The sequence below is a fragment of the Lycorma delicatula genome, chromosome 5 (genome assembly GCF_047948215.1).
Source record: "Lycorma delicatula isolate Av1 chromosome 5, ASM4794821v1, whole genome shotgun sequence".
NCBI lineage: Eukaryota > Metazoa > Arthropoda > Insecta > Hemiptera > Fulgoridae > Lycorma > Lycorma delicatula.
In genome coordinates, this window is record NC_134459.1 from 56,546,831 (window position 1) to 56,561,256 (window position 14,426).

General features: G+C 28.9%; 2 protein-coding genes across 9 annotated transcripts in view; one reads left to right on the forward strand and one right to left on the reverse strand.

The window, feature by feature from the left end:
• LOC142324971 (COMM domain-containing protein 4) overlaps positions 1–14,426 on the forward strand; it is a 454,946-nt gene that overhangs the window by 225,552 nt on the left and 214,968 nt on the right. For 5 of the 8 annotated variants that reach the window (XM_075366155.1, XM_075366151.1, XM_075366154.1 and 2 more), the window contains exon 3: positions 9,510–9,545. The exons of the other annotated variants lie outside the window; for them this stretch is intronic. The gene's annotated coding sequence lies outside the window, so the exon portion shown is untranslated. The remainder of the gene's footprint in view (positions 1–9,509; positions 9,546–14,426) is intronic. 8 annotated transcript variants of the gene reach the window in all.
• Positions 1–14,426, reverse strand: part of LOC142324970 (uncharacterized) — a 256,615-nt gene that overhangs the window by 201,793 nt on the left and 40,396 nt on the right. The window lies entirely within an intron of this gene.

A 14,426-nucleotide genomic window follows, 5' to 3' on the forward strand; every position in this document is an offset into this window, starting at 1 on the left:
AGCTGAATTTGAGAGTTCTAAGGTTCAAATCCTAGTAAAGGCTTTACTTTACTTTACGCTACTTTTATACGAATTTGAATACTAGATTGTGGATACCGGTGTCTTTTGGTGGTTGTGTTTCAATTAACCACACGTCTCAGGAATGATCGACCTGAGACTGTACAAGACAGCACTTCATTCGGTGACTCCGGAGGTTAAACAGAAAAAAATCTTTATTTTAAGATCGAAGTACGTTCTTATACAACCTAATTTAATCCAAAATTTTAGATGCTAATAAACCAAATAAGTAGAATTATTAAATAACAATAATAATAATAATAGAGGTAATCAATAATTATTTTATTTATCCTAATAGAGGTATGTGCTTTTATTCAGATTTGAATAATAGACAGTGGATTCCGGTGTTCTTTAATGGTTTGGATTCAATTAACCACACGTCTCAGGAATGGTCAGTCTCAGTTAGTTCAAGATTACATATTTACCGGTCATTCATACAGATATTATGAATCGATAATGACTTTAATTGTTGATAAGACGATAAATAAAAATATTTTAAAGAAATAAAGTAAATTCTCATTAATATTTTTTAAGCCTGAGGTATTAAAGGAATTATTCAGAATTATTTTCTCTGAGTATTGATGTTTTCCTCTAAAATCAACAAGGAAAATGAGCAAAAGTCTCACTTTTAATACCGAGATGAACTATATTTGGTAGGCTTGGTAACCTGATTTGATATAGTAACTCTAATATGAAATCTTTATTATTCAGAAGGACTAAGACAAGTTCAAATGTGATCTGCAGCTTGTAAAATAATGTTTATTATTAACTGTTTTTTTTTTTTGTAGCAGGAATAATTGTTACTGTAATTTTTTTCAATCTTTTAGACCTGAAAATCCTGGTGGATTATTACAATTTATAATTATATAATGAAAAAAATAATTTACTCGAAGTTTTGTTTCATATTTACACACGCTCGCGCCAGAAACTCATTCCTGTTGAAGCAAACCCTTATTTAGATAGTAGTTTAAATAGTATATTAAATTTTTTAAATTGCCTACTGCGGATGTAATCAGTCTGGGTAATTGAACATCAGGAAAATTGGCGTCTCACTTGTATTCATAGTGTTGAATAGATAAGGTGCAATTTGTTTTAAGATCAAGATGCCACGAGACTCTTAACGTTTTGAAAACAATATAAATCTACGTAAAACATTTGATCCCCAGTGTTTTATTATGTAGATCTATGTACATTACGATTATCATGAAGTTGATTGCTTTAGACTTTTAGGTAGATTTCATAAGAAAGCTACCTGTTGTAATGGGTACCATGATTCGACTTCCGGAAAATTTTGACATATCTTCGCGTTTCTCATCCACCAGACTCCAAAACCACTGTCAGCTCAAAAGTTTATATGTATATATTTCACTTTCTTGCAGACACGACAACTGCCGTAATTATTCGCCAATCACTTTGAAATTGTTCCTTAAAAATATCTCGTTCCAAAATGTAGGTCAGGAGTTCGTTAACGGCAAAAATCTGACCATGGGTGTGAGCCATGGGGGCTTTTCGTAAAAAAAAAAAAAAAATCGCTACAACTTTCTTATTATGTAACATATTGGATTCGTTTAAAATCCCTACTATTCTTTGGATTAAGGGCCTAAAACTTTTGTAAATAAATTTTTTTATACCACCAACCATTGGCCCAGAAGGTTGAAAAAATTGGGTTTTTCGAAGATAATAAAAATTATACCTCCTATTAAATAGGCACAGTATCAAATCGGTTTAAAGTGGTCGTTAGTCCTCTAAACATTACCTATAACTTTTGTTTAAAACAGGTTTTGATATGACCAACTTTTATGGCAAGGAATGACCAAAATGTTGCTGGAATTGCAAGAAGATGGGTCTTGTAGTATGCTAAACATGTGAAACTTTTTTCACATGCAACCATTGTCGTATTGAGTAAATCTGAAGTTTTTCTTAACTTTAAGGTGGAAATATTTTTTATCTCTTACTTAGCATCTGTGAAATTAACTTCGGTCTTCCGCCGTGCTGAAAGGGATTTTTCTAATTAGAAACAGTAAAAATATCACGCATTACGATATTTTGCTAACATTTTTATCCAACTAAAATTTTAATTGGTCAAATTGAGGTTAATAACATGAAACTAAGATTCAGTTTAAAACCTTTTGTACAGTTAAATAAAAAAAAGCGTAGTGAAATTGTTCGTTCTAATCCCGATACATAAATATGTCGATAAATTATATACATTATACGTATGAATATATATATATATATATATATATATATATATATATAATCATTAATTTGTGCTTATGTGGCTAATTAAAATAAGTTACACTGGCTGTTTATAATATCCAATCTGCAAATGGTAAGCTTGCTATGTATTTCCTAGCTTTCTCTTTACCAACTAATCGAAAAGTCATGTTAATCTAAATACATTCAACATTATTATATCATTTAAACTGCTTTATTATCCATCTATAGGGTAATTTAACTTTGATTTTCAAGTTTGCATCAGTGTCTGTTGATAATAGTAGACTGTTAATTTTACCACAGTAAAAATAATAATAAATATGACAAAATACTTTAGATAAATAACGTGTTAGTATTTGTTACAAAGTTTTATTAAATAATACGTTTAATTTTGTAACTTAAAATAATTCAATAATTTTACGTTATTTACAAACTATTTGAATAGCTGATCGGCAACACATTAAACTTATCAAATGAATGATAATATAAAATGAGAAAGAAAATCAACAATCAGCTGAAATTTTGTTTATTTATAAAGATCACTTTTACCTTGATTTCCGTATTTTGTAAATAAAATATTCCTTTGTACAGTCTATTTTATTGTTGGAAGGTTAGCTCTGAAGCCTTATATCGAGTACCAATAAGGAAATAAATTTCTCCTTTATAACCTTGAACCTAAATTTACGATAATTTCTGGTGCGAGCGTGTGTAATTATGAAACAAAACTTACACTTTCAACAGCTTTTTTAGACCCTAAAAATTGGAAAAAAACGTCTTTAGCCGTCCGACGAATAGCTGGGATTCCTGATATTCTGTATGCTTCGTTATACGTCACGTTATATGGTCCTTATAGGGCATGTAATGTGAGTTTCTCCATAATATATGCAGCACCTGTCAATAAAATGATCAATATATCTCGTCTTAAACATTTCAGACCCAATATACAGTATAAATAATAAACAGCATCGGTAGGGGCAATGGGAATCTTATAATTTTATATACGTGCATCGAATTACATGCTTTTTGCGGTCAGTCGCAATGTTGGGCAACTAAATTTTTTCATAATACTCGTTGAATGTCATTAGTAAACAACGTACGACACCTTGTGCGAAGTGTAGCACACACATTATTCAATCCTGTGCAAGTTTTCTCACTCTTTTCATTTTAGCAAGTGTTCTGTTTTTTTTTAAACCCATCCGGTTGGTCTACAGGTGAACGCGTCTTTGCAAATCAGCTGATTTCAAAGTCTAGAGTTCCAACATTCAAATCCTAGTAAAGGAAGTTTTACTTTTATACGGATTTGAGAACTAGATCGCGGATACCGCTTTTTTTGGTAGTTGGGTTTCAATTAACCACACATGTCAGAAATGGTCGACCTGAGACTTTATAAGACTACAGTTCGCTTACATTCATGCATATATATCATCCTCATTCATCCTCTAAAATAATATATGATGGTGATTCCCGGAGGTTAAACAAATGTTTTTTTTTTGTTTTTTTTTTTTTTTAACGTGTAGGCTATTCAGTACGTTTCGTGAATCTAAAACACTCAAAGCTAAATAATCTAAGCTTCTGACTCGACTTGAGCAACGTAAATTTGTCTCCATATAACACATACTTATTCCCCAAATCTACTTCAGCTCTATTTAATGTTGTATCTTGTAATTTGTGCACTGTTACAGCCCAACTTAAAATTAAAGGTAGCATACGTCTTTTTATAATTCCATATCCGTTAGTAGCTAGAAACGAATATGGACTTTCAATCTTTTCACGTCTTGCTGCGTTTTCTCTATCTTTTTTCAGTCGAGATTTTCTATTATCTTCAGTTTCATTTAGCCTAACGTTTCTCATGCGAACAGCATTTTACGTCGGCCTGCTGATGAACTATATTTTGACTTGTGTATAGTGAGATACAGAAAATTATGAAATAATTAAAAAAATGGAACCTCTATTATGGAATTAAAAAATGGAACCTACATGCGCTAATATTTAAAAAATAATTTCGTCGGAATATTTAATTAATTCCTTAGACACTTTTTTGAAATCGGCGCCTGCTTTTAAAAAATTAATTTGTGGATATAATATAAATTTGTTCTGTATTACTATACATGTATACTTCATGAAAATCAATACCGTTATTATACCGGTCAAATTCATATTTACATTGTATGTGCTTTGATTTATTTTCCGTTTCCGATTATTACGTCTTTTTATATACGCCAACTATAGGTCCATTCATGCACCACATAAGTGTATAATGTGTTTTGGCGCCGATTTCAAAAAATGCGTCTTAAGGAATTAAGTATTTGGAACTATTCGGTCGTAGTGGTTTCTAGGCGTCCGGAGCGTCATCATCTTGAATGAATGTACGACCACATTTAAATTGAGGAGCCCTATTTTTTACTGTTGAAATCGAAGGGGAAGAATCCTTTAAAATAGAATCTAGTACTTTTTTTTTTATGTTCGTCGGCGTTAAACCTTTTAAAACAATTATAACAGCACTAACTTCAATTCTATTCATTTTTAAGAAAATGCCAAAACTTGTCTTCGTTTTACTCAGTCGCCACATACAACAAACTGAATGTCCGCATAGTAATTTAATCGTAGTTTCTCCATCTTTGTGCCATGAAGAGAACTTTCCGAACGACCCTAGTACGAGTATTTTATGTTCCATTTTTTTACCCCTTTTGCAATGAATGTTGCTTGTATAATTTTTTTTGTGAATTAATTAAAATATGATAAACCAAACGATAACCATATTTTTATCTTACTGCTTTTCTTTTTATCGAATTCAAAACAGATATATTAACTTGAATCCTTGTTTATTTTTATATATTTTTCTTTAATTTAATTTTATTGTACAATGTTTGTTAATATTATTCTGTTAATAATAACAAAAATATACTATTTTAGGTTATAATATAACTATATATATATTTTTTTTTTTTTATAACTATATTTTATTTATAACTATGATTGTATTTTTACGGGTTTCATTAAAGGAAAGCTCGATAGAACAACAGGACATGTTTATCAAGGTATGTTTATCAACTTCGCAAATGTTCGTTGCTTTTTTTAATTTTTTTTTATAACTGTTATTAATGAAAAATATTTAAAATTCTTTATATCATTCATATCAAAATTAATAAAATCGTATTCGTTTCATATTTTTTAAATTAATGAAAAATTTAAATAAGTCTTGAAATATATAGGCTAACTTTGTTCAATTAAGTTTACTGGAATGCAGTTAGAAACGATCCAAGGTAAAGAATCAAATTACCGTTTGAAATAAAGGAATTAAATTTTCTTGTAAAAAAAAAAAAGGTCTTAATTCTATTTTATTTTACAAAAAAAACACATTGCTACAGAAAAGGTAATTGCTCAGGGTATTTTCTGCCCATTGGATTTGTATAATTGAATCTCTAAGGGTTTTTCAATTGAGATGCTAATACATCCCCTAAATTACATATAAATGCAAGCTATTTTTAAATTTTAAAGTGGTGATTCTCATGAATCGGTGATATTTCTGGTTCATAATCTATTCATGAAATTCCTTTTTTTTTAAATTAAATAGGTTGGTTATGATGTAAATAAAAGTGTTTGAAATTTTTTTGTCGTTTATAAAATGTGTAATATTAATTATTTGTTACTAAATAAATTAATAACGGTTTTAAATAATTTAATCTATTTAAAGGTATTAATTAAAGCTTCAAATTTAGTATAGTGTTCTACATTACAGTTTTATAATAAATTGGTCAACCAAGATAGCGATGCATTCTGTATATTTAATTTTTGAATAAAAAGTCAAACGAACAAAAATAAAATCCAGACTTTTAATCCAGATTTCACGGCCTGGTTGGCTCAAATGCGTTTCCTAACATTACTTAAATATGATGAAAAATATTTTCTTGAGATGCGTAATTTTATCATCACCCATCATTTTCTTTACATATTGGATACAAAAAATAGATTTGTTTGCAATTGGTTTAAGATAGATTATCTATCAAAGTGGTTATAGGATTGCTATTTTATAACCTTTGAATATGTTAATTACTTATCACATTAATGAAACGATTTAGAAAAAAAATATATTTTATATTTTATCATTTTTCGTAAATAAAGAAGTAAAATTGTCATGAAAATTTTATATCTGAATTAAATTAAAAAAACCAAGAAAGTAAGTAAATTCAAGTAACTGAATAGAGATAAAAACCGGATATAGTGAATATAGAAAAAAAGTTTGTTTCTTTCTATAAATTGTTATAAAAAAGCTGACAACAAAGCTGTATTACTTTTCTGGCATTGTTTCGTTATTCAGTGGAAAAATAATGATAGAAGAAAAAAGTTTAAAAAATGTGAAATATCCATATTTTGATTTACTTTTTTCTGCTCCTCCACCTCCAAAGAAAGTTTTTTGATTTGTCTACGTTTAAATGCAAGAACTAAAAAAAATTCCACTGAAAAATTGTACAACTGATAAAAAGTTACCTAAGATTTCTTTTTTAAGGGCGGTGGTAAATTATGATGAAATTTTATTGTAATATTATTAAAAGTTTAAATAAACCAAAAACGTTTTAAAATTTCTCACTATTTATAAACTATTTTCAAAATGATTATATTTTATTTAAACTTGATATTTTTAAACTTTGATCAGCTTCCCTTTTCCCTTTATTGTTTCCAATGTATTTATTTTTTTGTCACTTACACTACTACTACTTCCAATATGCTTAGAAAGACAAAAAAAATTTGGTTAAAAAATTAGCAATAAATAAAAAGATTTTGGAGAAGTGAGAGTATTTTGGGGGCAAATCTTTTTGTTAAATGGTAAAATAAGCATGTACTCACGTACTGAGTTTAATATAAATTGAGGTTGTTTGCAAAATTCTGAAAAAATTGATTCCAAAGAATTTATCTATCCCATTCCTTGGGAGATATTGACCCTAAACTTTTACATACCATACCCCATTCAAACCTTTACTTATAAATTGTCCCGTATATACGGGTCTCTGTTGCAAATTTCATAAAAATTGGTTTATCCAGTAGAAATTTATTAAAATTTAAACACGCCAACACACGTACATACATATATATATACGTACGAATATTAGCTACAATTTTCTCTTGTTTTTTGGGGTCCATGGATCATAAAAAGTCAAGAAATAAAAAAACCCATACCCAATTTTTTGACTGATTACCATACTTTCCTTATTGCAGCATAGGTATGACGCCAGGAAAGAAAAAAAATAATGCTACCTTAAACATTATTTCTAAATAAAAATATATTTATATTTAAGGAAATTTTAGGTATCTAATCCCGAACTTAAGGTTGCCAATTGCATTATACTCATAATTTAATTCTAGATTTACATTATTCTAAAATATTTTTAGTTTGTGATTTTATCACATCACCATTTTTAAAAATGTCTTATTGTTCCATCTGGAATAAGGCAGATTGATCTAACCAAATAGTTGAATGATAACAAACCTGTTTATCTTGGAATCATAATATTCATTTATCACTTAAATTACTGAGATTATTTTACAAAAAATTTCTTCATTGTTACAGACAATTTCTTCATTTCTGAATTAAAAAATTAAACGAAGATATTATTTCAGTACCAAACTTCAAAGTCACGACTATCGGTTAGAGTGAAATGCATATCAAATACTTTTTTTTTAACCTCTGAGAAAACCGTTTGGTATTACTTCAGAGGATGAGATGAATGACAATTTTTGTAGCGAGTGACTATGCCATGCCTGACCCGGATTCGAACCCGGGACCTCCGGATGAAAGGCCGAGATTCTACCATTCGCGCCAAGGTAGCCGACGCGTATCAAATACTAGATTAACATATATGAAAATATTTTCTAAAAATCTTATAGATTTTCATCTTTTAATTACAGCTAATAATTTTGTAAATGAATATTTTTGTATTTCCAGTTAGATAAAAGTAACCCACCGGGTTGGTCTAGTGGTGAACGCGTCTTCCCAAATCAGCTGATTTGGAAGTCGAGAGTTCCAGCGTTCAAGTCCTAGTAAAGCCAGTTATTTTTACACGGATTTGAATACTAGATCGTGGATACCGGTGTTCTTTGGTGGTTGGGTTTCAATTAACCACACATCTCAGGAATGGTCGAACTAAGAATGTACAAGATTACACTTCATTTACACTCATACATATCATCCTCATTCATCCTCTGAAGAATTATCTAAACGGTAGTTACCGGAGGCTAAACAGGAAAAGAAAGAAAGAAGTTAGATAAAAGTAAATTGTATGAAAAAAGCTGTATAGATATAATATCCATTTTGAAATCGTAAGATTCACGTGTCATTAAAATTATTGAAACAATATAGATAAATGTTACTTGTTTATTGCATTTTCTCATTCATAAAACAATTTTCATTGAAATCTTCAATAATTTTGTTTTTTAATAAAATGAAAAACGAAGAAAAATTTAAATAACTAACCCGGGTTTTTTTTAACTAAACAAAAAAAAATTATTTTAAAAACTCCAATAATTAACGAGTGACTAGTAACTTCTCATGTGACGTCAGGCTTGGTATCTCGCTATAAAATTCAAATTAAATCCCACCTATAAAAAAAAAGTCGTAAAAATAAATTAAGTAAAATCTGATTAGTAATAAACTTTAAATAACGAATATGCTAATTAAAAAGCGGCACTGTGATGATGAAAACAATGGAATGCGAAAAAATTTCTGCTATTATTATTGTCGTTGAACATTAGCGAGACGTATTTTATATATGCCGATGTCGCACCAGCAAGTCGTACGTGACCAATTATATAACAATTTTTGTTTAAAAAGTGAACATAAATAAAGGAAAATCTCATTTACATAGATTTGTAAGTCGTTAAATAACCATCTATTAAATTCATATATGCGATGCATAATTGAATACATGTCAGTATTATAGTAAGATATATTTTCTTCGTTGTTCATCAAAACTAAAAGAAGACATGTACTCAAGTTTTACGAACTTGTAACAATACCAAGGTAAATATAAAGCATATAATACGGTTTTAAACTAGGATATATACGTTACTAAATAATTGCCGAGAGTAAAGTAAATTAACTGTATGGAAATTTGTCAGCATCTATTTTGCTGTAGGCTGTATTTAAGAAAAGTAATAACATTCTACATTCTGAACATTCTGAAATGTAGTGTATTATTTGCATTTGAGGGCTAATTCTTTTAATTTTTTTTTTTTTTTAGATAGTGTGATAACAAGGATGAAGAAACATTGAGAAGGTATTATATTTTGATGATTGAATTTAAAGAAAATTCTTATCGTGCCTGTTTTATTAGGTTAAAAAATCCAATTGGGAACAATTCTACGGAAAATTCTTTTAAAAAAATGAAAAATGAAAAACATCGTACCCATGCTTAGAAATTAGATTTTATATCTATTTGAATAGATCTAGAGATTTTATTTCTTAACGTTTGTATTTATCGACGTTACTTTTATCTTACTGTACATAATCGTAATCAGAATGAAAGAATTTTTCAAATCTAATAAGGGTAGGATTTAGCTCATTTTTCAAAAATAGAACCGCGCTAATAGTGCGCCAAAAGAGGCTTGTTTCCGGCCTCCTTTCAATAATCGTGTTGTTTTTAATGGTCTTGTCTATTTTCTGAAGAGGGTGGTCCGTGATGAGTGACAAAGTGAATGGAATGCTATCATCAACAATCATCCTGTTAAGAATGCTGTATCAACGTGGAGCTGCTCATGCAGAAATAACCGTTGAGAGGAGGTTATTATTTGTCGTTTGCGAATAGGGAATACTAGGCTCACTCATGGATATCTCGTGTTACAGCAGACCGATTCACCCGTTTGTGTTCGCTGCGACTCTCGATTACCTGTACACCGCATCCTTGTGAATTGTGTCTGTTATGTGATATTACGTCGGAAGTTTAAACTAGGGACTAACTTCCTTAATATCTTAGAAAACAATGAGACGATGTTATTGAATGGTTTACGATTTCTTAGGGTCGTTCGTTTATATTCAAATATTTGATTTTTACTGTAGTATGTTTCAGCTATTTATGCCATTGGCGTATGGCAGATTGTAATTTTATTGTTTTAATCTAGATTATTAATATAATATTTCATTATGGTTTTATTTCGCTTTTAGTATATGTCATAGGCGGTTTTTCATGTATGCTGTGTTTTTATATTACTGGGTTTTGAATTTAACTTTTAGTCGTTAATTTTTAATATTTAATACTATAATTTTATATAATATAATTTTAATATTTATTTATTAGCTGAATAAATATCGTGTGTCCGGGCGCTGATGATGACACTTCGTTGTGCGCCCAGGAAAAGAAAATTCAAAAATAAGTTCCAGTCTATAGACTAGAGAATTTAATAATTATTTTTAGGTAGATTTCATAAGAAAGCCATTGGTAATGGGTATGGTAATGGGTACCATGATTCGATTTCCGGAAAATTTAGACATATCATCGCGTTTCACATCCCCAGATTCCAAAACCACCGTCAGTTCAAAAGTTTATATATACATTTATATGTATATATATATTTCACTTTCTTGTGGAGACCATAACTGCCTTAATTTTGTGCCAATCACTTTCAAATTCAAATTGATACATAAAATATAACGACCCAAAATCTCAGTCGTGTTCGTTAATGAACAAAATCGGACTACGGAGTGGAAATGGAAGGGGCTTTTTAAAAAAAAAATAATATAGCTTAGTTTTTCTTACTAAGTAAAATATCGAATTCGTTTAAAGTTCCTACTATTCTTTGGAATAAGGGCCTAAAACTTATCTAAGTAATTTTTTCGATATCTCCAATCACTTGCCCGTGGAGTGGAAAAAATGGGGGTTTGAAGACAAAAAAATCATATCTCCCTTAATAGGCGCAGTATCGAATCGATTTAAAGTGGTTGTTAGTCCTCTAAACATTACCTAAAACTTTGTCTGAAATAATTTTTGATATGACCAACCCTTACGGCAAGGGATAACTAAAATGTTGCTGGAATTGTAAGAATATGGGGCTTCTCGTATGCTAAACATGTCAAACTTGTTTCACATGCAACAGTTGTATTGAATAAATTTAATATTTTCTTAATTTAAAAGTGGAAATCTTTTGTATTCCCTACTTAGCACCAGTGAGATCTACCTCCGCCTTCCGGCGTGCCGAAAGGGATTTTTTCTAAATGAAGCGTTTTCAGGATGGTTAGAATTTTTAGCTTTTAGTACAAGATAGTATGAGGAATTAGGAAATAATCCAGCTTTACATAATAGATAACTCAATTGTTAGGCTTATCGTCAAACTACCGGATAGGTTCATACAACCCGAGACGGTGACATAACTGACCGAAGCAGAAGACATCTAGGATGTCTTTTTTGATTAGCTTTTTCCTTTATAGGTTCTCCTTTACAATTCTCCTTTATCAGGTTTTCCTTTACAATAACCCTAACAATTGAGTTATCTGTTAAGTAAATTTTATATATTGAAAAAAATTGGCCAAATTTTTTATTTAAAATAATGGGTAATAAATAAGATATAAAGTGAATACGTTTTTAAAAGCAGGAAAAATTTTTCTTAAGACTAAGTTTATTATAATTTAAAAAAAAAAATGATTTTTAGGGAAAATAATATTCAGCACCCGGAAGGTGTTAAATTTTAAGTTATGAATATTTCGATTAATTTCAGTAACATATTTACCAATTTCTTTTCTTTTTTTTTTGTACCGTACAAATCGTTGATGGTAATTTAGACATTGTTAAACGAAAATATGTTTCTATAAATGTTGTCTGCACTTGTTACCCATAAAATTCTTTAAATAATTACGAATGAAAATTTATTTAAATATACTGAACTAATGATATCTCTCATTTTACTTTATCAATATCCTTACATATTAGATCGAAAGAGCATAAGAATTAATATTTTATAAATTTATACAGTATGTACAGAGTGAATCTCGAAGTTCTCCCGGGACTTTCATAACCTATTCTACTCGTGAAAATAGTTTAAAAAGTCCATATAAACAAACATACGTCCTAAAATGCTTCGCTTGCGAGTTACGGTGAAAGATTTCGGTCGGATTTCAACTATCCCGGTGAAATGAGGTCGTACTGGAATTTTTAGGACGTTTATTAAAGGGGTAGAATTAGTAATTTCTTATTGTTTTTGACCTGAAAATCTAATAAAATAGGTCCCAGAACCGTATCTGCAGTAGGTTTTGAGAAATCTGGGGTGAAAACCAATAAATTGGGGTAAAATCCATGTTTTTATGTTTAACATACAATAAATCTGTTAATAAACACATAATACTTTTAAATAAAACTTGTAGAGAACTTAATTCTGAACAAAACGGTGTAAGATAAATTGAATAAAACAAATAAAAGTTAGAAAATTTCGTATTTTATTTAGAAACAATATACTAAACTAAAGTGCATTATACGTACCAGTTTATAATTAATGTTAAAAAATGAGCCCGCCATTTTCAACAAATTTCTTTGTACGCTTCTGTCCTACGTTTTTTGCTCTTTTTAGTTCTTCAGTACTGTCCTTAAGTTGCTCAGCTGCATCCACAATGCGGACAATTAATTTCTCACGAGAACGTATTTTTGTTCGGTATACAATATTTTTCATCCATTCCCAGACGCAAAAATCAGGTTAATCCAATATCAAAGAATATTAGGAGCATAAATTCAATGAGAAGTTATTTTATTTACTATGTGAAATGCATTTATAAAGTTAAAAGCACCCTCAATAAATGTTTATATGCCCTATTTGTAATTTTTTACCGCACTTATAGATTTTGTAATTAATTTTGTCGTGTGCGATCTTATAAAATTAAAATTGATGTGTTTATCAGTATTTTTCTTTAAGACAACAGATCTCTCATAGGAAAAACAAATTAATTATTCTTACACTAATGGGATTATTGTTTATAAAAATTAGTCGTAAGTAAATATCGAAAGGAATGTATTATTTTTACATTTAATATAAATTACATGAAGTTTTTCTGAATTTTTTTCTCGTAAATTAAATGATTCTAGGGGATTTCAAAATTAATTCCGTTTACAAAATAATAAATCGTGCATAATAGCTTTTTGTGTTTTGAAAATAATTTTGGTTTTAAACGTGTTTATTTCATTTAATAATGAATGCTTATTATATTATAGTTATTTATTATTTTGAGTGTGAATTTTTTCCCGTTAAAATGCTAGCGGATAGGGATATAAATATATTGATATTACAGAGTATAAATAAATGTAGCCTACTTTTATTAACACGAATTTTCTGTTAAAAATTAACAATTTATTTTTTTTAGTTTGAACATACATTTTTGTGTATATATATATATATATATATATATATATATATATATATATATATACCATTTTTATCATTAATAATAATACAAAACGAAAAGGACAAAAATGAAATATCTACGTTCTGTAGATAACTATAATGAAACCACTTTAGTAATTAGATATGAAAAATTAAGTCGAAATTTCTATATATATATTTTTTTTTATTTTTTTTTTTCATTTGTACCTTATAAAAAAATTATACCATTAATGTGATATAATTTTAAATAAACATGTAAGCTTTACAAAAAGGCAACGATGTATGTTTTATCGAAATCAATTTCTAGGTTTATTAATTCGACTATTCATCAGAATTTAATATAAATTGCATTAAATTATTTTATAATTTTCTCTTTAAATGCGTATATAAAACATTAAAAAGTAAATCTTAAGGAAATATTTACTGAATAAATATGCGGCAGAGATATTTTTAAAAATCCGTTTGATATTCTGATAAACTTGTTCCGAACAAAAAAGTGAAGTCACGCCGAATTCTTGTGCAAACATTTTAAATCTTTACTGTCAGACTTCCTTCCATATTTTGTGGAAGAAGACTGTTTGTCAGTCACGCGCTTAATCGGTTTCATTTAAATTTATTGAAATGCTTCCGAAAACCTGAAGCATGTGAACGGCACTTTTTGTAATACTCGTTTTGACTGAGTTCGGTTTATAAATATTTTTATTCCCATTATAAAAACTTGATTTAATTTTTTTGTATTTTTAAGTAAGGTTCTTTGAAAATGTTTAACCAAACTAAGTATAGGCTTATAATTTTATTCG